Source organism: Ranitomeya imitator, chromosome 1 (genome assembly GCF_032444005.1).
Source record: "Ranitomeya imitator isolate aRanImi1 chromosome 1, aRanImi1.pri, whole genome shotgun sequence".
NCBI lineage: Eukaryota > Metazoa > Chordata > Amphibia > Anura > Dendrobatidae > Ranitomeya > Ranitomeya imitator.
In genome coordinates, this window is record NC_091282.1 from 375,658,468 (window position 1) to 375,668,718 (window position 10,251).

Consider the following 10,251-nt stretch of genomic DNA (forward strand, 5'->3'; position numbering starts at 1 on the left):
ACTGAAAAGATGGTAATAAATTGTAAGCTGTCGAGACTACATACGTCTCTTCATCAGGCAAATACTAAAACAAATTCTGAAGAATCACATATTTATGCACAACATAAATGTGATTCTTCAGAATTTGTTTTAGTCTTTGCCTGATGAAGAGACTATGTAGTCTCGAAAGCTTGCAATTTATTACCATCTTTTCAGTTGGCCATTAAAAGGTATCAACCACTGAGAACTCTCCATTCTAAATATTTTTCCATATGTTAATAGACACTTATTGTAATATTTACAATAGTAGATATTGTAAAACAGTAAAGAACCAGGCTATGTGCACACGTTGCGGATTTTTCTGCAGATCCGCAGTGGATTTGACACTGCAGATCTGCAGCTGTTTTCCATGCGTTGTAGAGTACCATGTAAACCTATGGGAAACAAAATCCACAGTGCACATGCTGCGGAAAAAAACGCGTGGAAACGCAGTGGTGTTTTTTCCGCAGCATGTCAATTCTTTGTGTGGATTCCACAGCTGTTTACACCTGCTCCTCAATAGGAATCCGCAGGTGTAAAACCGCAGGTGGAATCCGCACAAAAACTGTGGGTAATGCGCAGTGCGGTTTACCTGCGGATTTTGCAAAAACAGTGCGGAAAAATCAGCACACCAATCCACAACGTGTGCACATAGCTCCCGTTAGACCAAGGTGGTGGTGGGTACAACACATCGTATCATTTGTATTTATTAGGCTTATGGATATGTAGAAAGTATTTTGGCAATAAAAGCTATACTCTCCAATGCTAGTTTTTACCTAGATTAAAAGTTTTAACCTACCCACTGTCTGGTTGTCCACTGTTGGAACCTCCACCGAACCTGAGAACAAGATTCTGCAAAACCCTGACTCAAGCAGTTGTTTTGCCTATGCATCACCACTCTGTTCGTTGTCTATGCGATTGCCTAAGATGGCTGAGAACACCAATGAGGCCACCAGCAGATAATCTGCAAGTAATCAGCTATCTGGTGCATAGGTGATAACTTTATAACTTGGTGCAAACACTTTACAAACTTTGATGTGCAGCTATCCCTAATGTTATAATATGAAAATGGAAATGTAGCTTGCAAGGTGCAACGAAATCTGACCGAACAAAACGTCCTACAACAATGTATACTCCCTCACTACTTACTTACTAGTTATTTTCTACCCTAAACATTGAATTTAACAGGTGGCTGTGCATCTATTTATTGAAATCTGTGAGATTTACAGAAAGAATGCTGCTTGTACCCATCAGTAATTTGTCCTGAGGATATGCTATAAATGTGTAGGGTGGAAATACCATTCTGATATCCACTTTTGGCAGTCTTATTGGTGAGTCTTTCTCTTGATTACAAGAATAGCTCCTCATGCAGCATTATTCATGACATTAAAATCATAGAAACCTTCGCAGATCCCAAAAAACGTTCCCTTCTGCTCTATGTACAAGACCTTTGTTACTTATCCTGGGGATATTGCTATAAATATGTATGATTTAAATACCCATTTAGGTTGTATGCTCCCAGTGAGTTTTTGGCAATTCATATTTTTGCTGCATGAAAAAACGCTGAATCTTACAGTTTCAGCAAAGTGGAAGGGATATATAGAAACCTGCCCACTGAGCTTCGTTTTTACTCAGCAAAACTGACCTGCGGTGCGTGGTTCAAATCCGCAACGTGTCAATACTTTGCATACTCAGAAGAGCTATTATGTACAGATTTTTTTCTATAGGATTGCATTAGATACGGAAAATTTGTAGGTAAAAATTTCACAAAGTGGAAACACATGTAATTCATCCCTACATGACTATTAACGTTTTGTCAAAGAGAAGTACAAGGAAGTATCAAAAACGAAGCAGCTTTGTTGAAAACCTGAAATACCAACCAGAGACAAAAAGCACAACGTAAAAAAAACAATAAAACGCATGTTAGAAAAAAAGTACTAAAAAAATGCAAGTAACTCAATTTACTTTATATGCAGAAATACTGCAACATCAAAAGCTCATTGTTGGAAACGCAGCCTAAAGGTACCGTCACACTAGACGATATCGCTAGCGATCCGTGACGTTGCAGCGTCCTCGCTAGCGATATCGTCCAGTGTGACAGGCAGCAGCGATCAGGCCCCTGCTGTGCTGTCGCTGGTCGGGGAAGAAAGTCCAGAACTTTATTTCGTCGCTGGACTCCCCGCAGACATCGCTGAATCGGTGTGTGTGACACCGATTCAGCGATGTCTTCACTGGTAACCAGGGTAAACATCGGGTAACTAAGCGCAGGGCCGCGCTTAGTAACCCGATGTTTACTCTGGTTACCATCGTAAAAAAACAAACAGTACATACTTACATTCAGCTGTCTGTCCCTTGCCGTCTATTTCCTGCACTGACTGCTGGCCGCAAAGTGAAAGCAGAGCACAGCGGTGAGTCACACAGCGGTGACTCACCGCTGTGGCTGTGCTCTGCTTTCACTTTGCGGCCAGCAGTCAGTGCAGCAAACAGACGGCAAGGGACAGACAGCTGAATGTAAGTATGTACTGTTTGTTTTTTTACGATGGTAACCAGGGTAAACATCGGGTTACTAAGCGCGGCCCTGCGCTTAGTTACCCGATGTTTACCCTGGTTACCGGGGACCTTGGGATCGTTGGTCGCTGGAGAGCGGTCTGTGTGACAGCTCTCCAGCGACCAAACAGTGACGCTGCAGCGATCCGGATCGTTGTCGGTATCGCTGCAGCGTCGCTAAAGGTACTGTCACACTAGACGATATCGCTAGCGATCCGTGACGTTGCAGCGTCCTCGCTAGCGATATCGTCCAGTGTGACAGGCAGCAGCGATCAGGCCCCTGCTGTGCTGTCGCTGGTCGGGGAAGAAAGTCCAGAACTTTATTTCGTCGCTGGACTCCCCGTAGACATCGCTGAATCGGCGTGTGTGACACCGATTCAGCGATGTCTTCGCTGGTAACCAGGGTAAACATCGGGTAACTAAGCGCAGGGCCGCGCTTAGTAACCCGATGTTTACCCTGGTTACCATCCTAAAAGTAAATAAACACTACATACTTACCTACAGCCGTCTGTCCTCCAGCGCTGTGCTCTGCTCTCCTCCTGCTCTGGCTGTGAGCGTCGGTCAGCCGGAAAGCAGAGCGGTGACGTCACCGCTCTGCTTTCTGGCTGCCCGGCGCTCACAGCCAGACCAGAGAAGCAGAGCGCCGAGGACAGACGGCTGTAGGTAAGTATGTAGCGTTTGTTTTTTTACTTTTTAGGATGGTAACCAGGGTAAACATCGGGTTACTAAGCGCGGCCCTGCGCTTAGTTACCCGATGTTTACCCTGGTTACCAGGGACCTCGGGATCGTTGGTCGCTGGAGAGCGGTCTGTGTGACAGCTCTCCAGCGACCAAACAGCGACGCTGCAGCGATCCGGATCGTTGTCGGTATCGCTGCAGCGTCGCTATGTGTGACGGTACCTTTAGTGTGACGGTACCTTTAGGTTGTACTATCTAAGGGTGGTAATCTCTGTTACTACAATGTAGGGAGTAATTTTGAGACAGTTTGGTGTATACCAAGGATCACTTACCATATTTTAATTAGGTTTCTTTAAAAAAACAAAAACCTTAGGATAATCAGAGATGGTTTTCCACGAGTAATGCATCAAAGTACATGTAGAAAATATAAAAAAAATCTAGCCACTACTGATTGTATGAAATGGAGCTCTGCATCAGTGGTTAGATTGGTTTTCTTTTCCTGGACATACCATGAATTCTCCAATGCAGCCAATAACTGGGCTGAATGGTTACTAGCATGAAATTATGCCATTGCTGCAAGGCCATGGCTCTAGTTGACACTTGACTGATTTATTTTATAACATTTTCTGTAGACACTTTCATTCATAAATATTCCTGGACAATGCCATTATACCTGCTAGATCGTGTATCAGTAAAATTACATTTCTTAACTGTTAAATATATCATGAAACCTTACATTTCACTACGTTTTAGAATATGCATTGTACAGAAATGTTTTACCATAATGCATATAGTTGAGCAGATAGTAACACTATCTGATGGCATTAACCCCTTTACCCCCAAGGGTGGTTTGCACGTTAATGACCGGGCCAATTTTTACAATTCTGACCACTGTCCCTTTGAGGTTATAACTTTGGAACGCTTCAACAGATCCTGATGATTCTGACATAGTTTTCTCGTGACATATTGTACTTCATGATAGTGGTAAAATTTCTTTGATATTACCTGTGTTTATTTGTGAAAAAAAACATTAATGTGGCGAAAATTTTGCAATTTTCCAACTTTGAATTTTTATGCCCCTAAATCACAGAGATATGTCACACAAAATACTTAATAAGTAACATTTCCCACATGTCTACTTTACATCAGCACAATTTTGGAACCAAAATTTTTTTTTTGTTAGGGAGTTATATGGGTTAAAAGATGACCAGCAATTTCTCATTTTTACAACACCATTTTTTTTAGGGACCACATCACATTTGAAGTCATTTTGAGGGGTCTATATGATAGAAAATAACCAAGTGTGACACCATTCTAAAAACTGCACATCTCAAGGTACTCAAAACCCCATTCAGGAAGGGTTTTTTTTTAACCCTTTTGGGGTTTTTTAAAGGAATTTTTGGAATGTTTGAAAAAAAAAATGAACTCAACTTTTCACCAAAAATTTACTTCAGCTCCAACTTTTTATTCTACCAAGGGTAACAGGAGAAAATGGACCCCAAAAGTTGTTGTGCAATTTGTCCTGAGTACGGTGATACCTGATATGTGGGGGTAAACCACTGGGCGCATGGCAGAGCTCGGAAGGGAAGGAGCGCCGTTTGACTTTTCAATGCAAAATTGACTGGAATTGAGATGGGACGCCATGTTGCGTTTGGAGAGCCTCTGATGTGCCTAAACATTGAAACCCCCACAAGTGACACCATTTTGGAAAGTAGACCCCCTAAGGAACTTATCTAGATGTGTGGTGAGCACTTTGACCCACCGAGTGCTTCTCAGAAGTTTATAATGCAGAGCTGTAAAAATAAAAAAATCATATTTTTTCACAAAAATGATCTTTTCGCCCCCAATTTTTTATTTTCCTAAGGGTAAGAGAAGAAATTGGACCCCAAAAGTTGTTATGCAATTTGTCCTGAGTACGCTGATACCCGATAGGCGGGGGTAAACCACTGTTTGGGCGCATGGCAGAGCTCGGAAGGGAAGGAGCGCCCTTTGGAATGCAGACTTGGATGGAATGGTCTGCAGCCGTCACATTGCGTTTGCAGAGCCCCTAATGTACCTAAACATTAGAAATCCCCCCACAAGTGACCCCCATATTGGATACTAGACCCCCCCAAGGAACTTATCTAGATGTGATGAGAGCTTTGAAACTCCAAGTGTTTCACTATAGTTTATAACGCAGAGCCGTGAAAATAAAAAAAAATTTTTCCCACAAAATGGGTTTTTTAGCCCCCCAATTTTATTTTCCCAAGCAAAACAAGAGAAATTGGACCCAAAAAGTTGTCCAATTTGTCCTGAGTACGCTGATACCCCATATGTTGGGGTAAACCCCTGTTTGGGTACACGGGAGAGCTTGGAAGGGAAGGAGCACTGTTTTACTTTTTCAATGCAGAATTGGCTGGAATTGAGATTGAACGCCATGTCGCGTTTGGAGAGCCCTTGATGTGCCTAAACAGTGGAAACTCCCAATTCTAACTGAAACCCAAACACACCCCTAACCCTAATCCCAACCATAACCCTAACATGCCCCTAATCCCTATCACAACCACACCCCTAACTCCAACACACCCCTAACCCTGATCCCAACCCTAACCACACCCCTAAATCCAACACACCCCTAACCCTATTCCCAACCGTAAATGTAATCCAAACCCTAACTTTAGCCCTAACCCTAAATTTAGCCCCAACCCTAACTGTAGCCCTAGCCCAAACTCTGACCTCAACCCTAGCCGCACCCCTAGCCCTAACCCTAATGGGAAAATGGAAATATATACATTTTTAATTTTATTATTTTCCCTAACTAAGGGGGTGATGAGGGATTTGATTTACTTTTTATAGCGTGTTTTTTTAGCGGATTTTTATGATTGGCAGCTGTCACACACTAAAAGACGCTTTTTATTGCAATAAAATGTTTTTGCGTCTCCACATTTTGAGAGCTATAAATTTTTCCCTTCACCATGACAGCACCGCACGTGAGAGATGGCATCCGCCCCCAGGAACAGGAAACCTGTAGCAGAGATAAAAGAATGGAGCAGCCCCTCTCTCCTCAGTTTGGTTTCCTGTTCCTGCAGGTGGATGCCTGTCGCAGAGCTCCTACCTCCGGAGGGATCCCCCTCTGATGATTCCGGTCCGGAGGCCGAGGTCCGCGGGGGGGCCAGCCATACTCGGCGGCATCGCGTGCAGTGTTGTCCGGGTGAAGAGGCTGCTGTGTCCGCTCCTTCCTTCCCCCTCGCTGGATTCCCTGGCGTCTGCTCTGTGCAGGAGGCTGGACCGGGGTTTAGGGGCGTGTCTTTCACCGACGCTGGCGCCAAAGTGAAGGATGACTACTTCCGGTCGCACGGAAGTGACGTCACACGCCGAGGGAGCCGGTGTGCTGGACACTTCCGGGCGGAAGTTGATCCAGAGGCATGCACACCGCTCCTGATATAAAATACAGCAACCAAGGAAATCGCTGGTCCTTCACAGCAAGCAATCTGCCTGCTAAAATGACCGAACCAGCGATGGATCCGGATACACCAATGATGCCTGCGAAGATATCTGAGGAGGCACAAGCTACTGCGGTATCCAGGGTCCTGGAGGGGTGAGTGCCTTTGTATGGCAAAACCACACATACTGATACCCTGTACACTATATGTTTTTTAGGGGAAGAAAGCCACATCCAAGCAGAAAAATAGGGTCTGTGCACTATGCAAGGACACACTCCCTAGCTTATACAGCAAGAAAATCTGCCAGCCTTGTATTGACAAGATAGTTGCAGAAGAATCTTCTTCCCTATTACAGAATATTAAAACAATAATACGGGAAGAAGTCAAATCGACAGTAAAGGAGCAACTGAATCATCATACAGCAAAAGAAACTCCCCCTCCCCAGACAAGTGAACAAGGGTCGGACGTAGATTCAGGGGATGAACCAGGAATATTAACCCCCTCTGATGCCTCAGACCTAGACTCCTCGGATGAGGAGTATGGCCACCCTTATTTTCAGTCTGAAGAGATTGGGAAATTGCTCAAACTCGTTAGAGCAACTATGGGGGTAGAGACTCCTAAAGAGCCACGGTCAATTCAGGACACAATGTTTAGTAACTTGGAAGGGAAGAAGTGTAAATTTTTTCCCTTCCATGAAAATATAGTAAATTTAATTAAAAGGGAGTGGAAAAAGCCCAACAAGAAAATATCCATCCCTCAGGTGTTGTGAATTCTGTTGTCAAGCTCCCTCCTGTGGTCATGAATGGTACTTCGGCTGGTTCTGTCCATGGGCTTCCTCTGGTGGTTGTGAGTGGGGCTGCGGCTTCTGAGTTTCCTTCCACAGGTGACGAGGTTAATTCGTTAGCTGGCTGCTCTATTTAACTCCACTTAGATCATTGCTCCATGCCACCTGTCAATGTTCCAGTATTGGTCTAGTTCGCTCCTGGATCGTTGTTGTGACCTGTCTTCCCAGCAGAAGCTAAGTTCCTGCTTGTTTTTCTATTGTTTGCTATTTTTCTCTCCAGCTTGCTATTTTGATTTTTGTCTTGCTTGCTGGAAGCTCTGGGACGCAGAGGGAGCGCCTCCGCACCGTGAGTCGGTGCGGAGGGTCTTTTTGCGCCCTCTGCGTGGTCTTTTTGTAGTTTTTATGCTGACCGCAAAGTTACCTTTCCTACCCTCTGTCTGTTCAGTAAGTCGGGCCTCACTTTGCTAAATCTATTTCATCTCTGTGTTTGTGATTTCATCTTAACTCAGTCATTATATGTGGGGGGCTGCCTTTTCCTTTGGGGAATTTCTCTGAGGCAAGGTAGGCTTTATTTTTCTATCTTTAGGTCTAGCTAGTTCCTTAGGCTGTGACGAGTTGCATAGGGAGCGTTGGGAGCAATCCATGGCTATTTTTAGTGTGTGTGATAGGATTAGGGATTGCGGTCAGCAGAGTTCCCACGTCTCAGAGCTTGTTTTGTATTATTAGTAACTATCATGTCATTCCGTGAGCTCTTAACCACCAGGTCCATTACTGTCCTAACCACCAGGTCATAACACTCAGGCCTTAAAACACAAGTACCCCTTTGATGAGGAAATCTGTGAGAAGTGGGAAAAGGCTCCCAAGCTAGATGCTGCCATTGCCAGCACCTCTAAAGGGGTAGCATTACCATTTGAGGACATGGGAGCCTTAAAAGATCCCCTAGACAAGAAAGCAGATGCCTTTCTAAAATCTGCTTGGGAAGCGGCGACATGGTCATTTAAACCCGGGGTTGCTGCCACTTGCACAGCACGTGCTATGGTCAAGTGGTTAGAGGAGCCAAGTGACCAGATCAAAAACAAATGCCCGAGAGAGAGACTACTTGAAGCATTACCCTCTCTACAGGGCGCCACAAGATTCCTGGCAGATGCTTCAATTGATTCTGTCAGAGGTGCCGCACGTGCATGTGCTCTATCCAACTCGGGTCGTAGAGCATGATGGCTAAAAAATTGGACGGCTGATTTCCAATCGAAGGTCAAACTCTGTGGGGTACCCTGTGAAGGACAATATCTTTTTTTGTAAGGCTCTAGACGAGATCCTTGATAAGGCATCGGACAAGAAGAAGCGGTTTCCACCTCCTTCCTTTCCTAGGCGCCGATGGGAAACCTCTCGCCCATCCTTTCGTGGATCTGGATATAGAGGGACCTGCGGCCGATCAGATGACAGGTCTAATCGGGGCAGACCCTGGAAAGATCGAAAGGAAAGGGGATTCCTTTTCAACAAACCACCCCCCAAGTCTGATCCCAAAAATCAATGACGCCAAAATCCCAGTGGGCGGAAGACTCCGATGGTTTGTCCACCACTGGGCAGCACTCCCGGCGTCTCAATGGATAATCAACTTGTCAGAAGGGTTAAGACTCAAGTTCTCCAGCCTCCCACCAAATCGTGTAAAAATGACCCATGTGGCGGGAAAAAATCAGGCCACACTAGAAAGAGAAGTTCATCTCCTCATACAAAAAGTATTAATAAGAGTACCTCATCAAGAGATAGGGAAAGGGTTCTACAGCACCTTGTTTCTAACACCGAAACCAGACGGCTCGCTGAGAGTAATATTCAACCTGAAGGCTCTAAATCAGTATATTCAGATAGAAAGATTCAAAATGGAGACCCTGAGAACGGCAATAAAGGCACTCGACCCAAACTGTGACATGGCAGTGATCGATCTTACAGATGCTTACTACCATGTACCAATTGCGGTCCAACACCAACAGTACCTGAGGTTAGTGGTGAATCTTGCAAACACCCCCACCCATCTACAATATCAATGTCTTCCCTTCGGGGTGACTATAGCGCCCCGCGTATTTACAAAAATCATTTCCGAAGTGGCGTCCTTCATCAGGAAAGACATAATGCTGGTACCTTATTTGGACGATTTTTTGGTGATAGCAAACAACAAAGAAAATTGCGAGAGAACAGTCGCAAGAGTGCTGGAGGTGCTAACCAGGTTAGGATGGGTTATAAACCTGAAAAAATCAAGACTTATTCCAACACAGACTCAAGAATTCCTCGGGATCCTATTGGATTCGGTCAAACAGGAGTGTGTCATCCCACAGAGGAAAATTCAAACTATCCAACAGAAAGTACAACTGTTCCAGCTACAACAGACCATCTCACTACGGAATGCAATGTCGCTTTTAGGAGTTCTAACGGCAACAATTCCAGCAACACGGTGGGCACAAAGCCATACACGAGAGTTACAATGGCAGATACTGACCGAACAAATGAGGACTCCATACAATCTGAACCGGAAAATCTGTCACCAGAGGTTCAGGACTCGCTAGAATGGTGGCTAAGAGTGAAAAATTTAAGCAACGCAGTGCCGTGGTCAGTGCAGAATCCAGTAGTCCTTACTACCGATGCGAGTCCATGTGGGTGGGGAGCACATTTGGAGGATCGGGTCCTACAGGGTCAATGGGAGGCCTCAATGACAACAGCATCCTCCAATCTAAAAGAATTGTCGGCAGTAAGGCAAGCACTTCTTCATATAGGAGAAGGGATACGGGGGAGACATGTGGTGGTGTTGTCC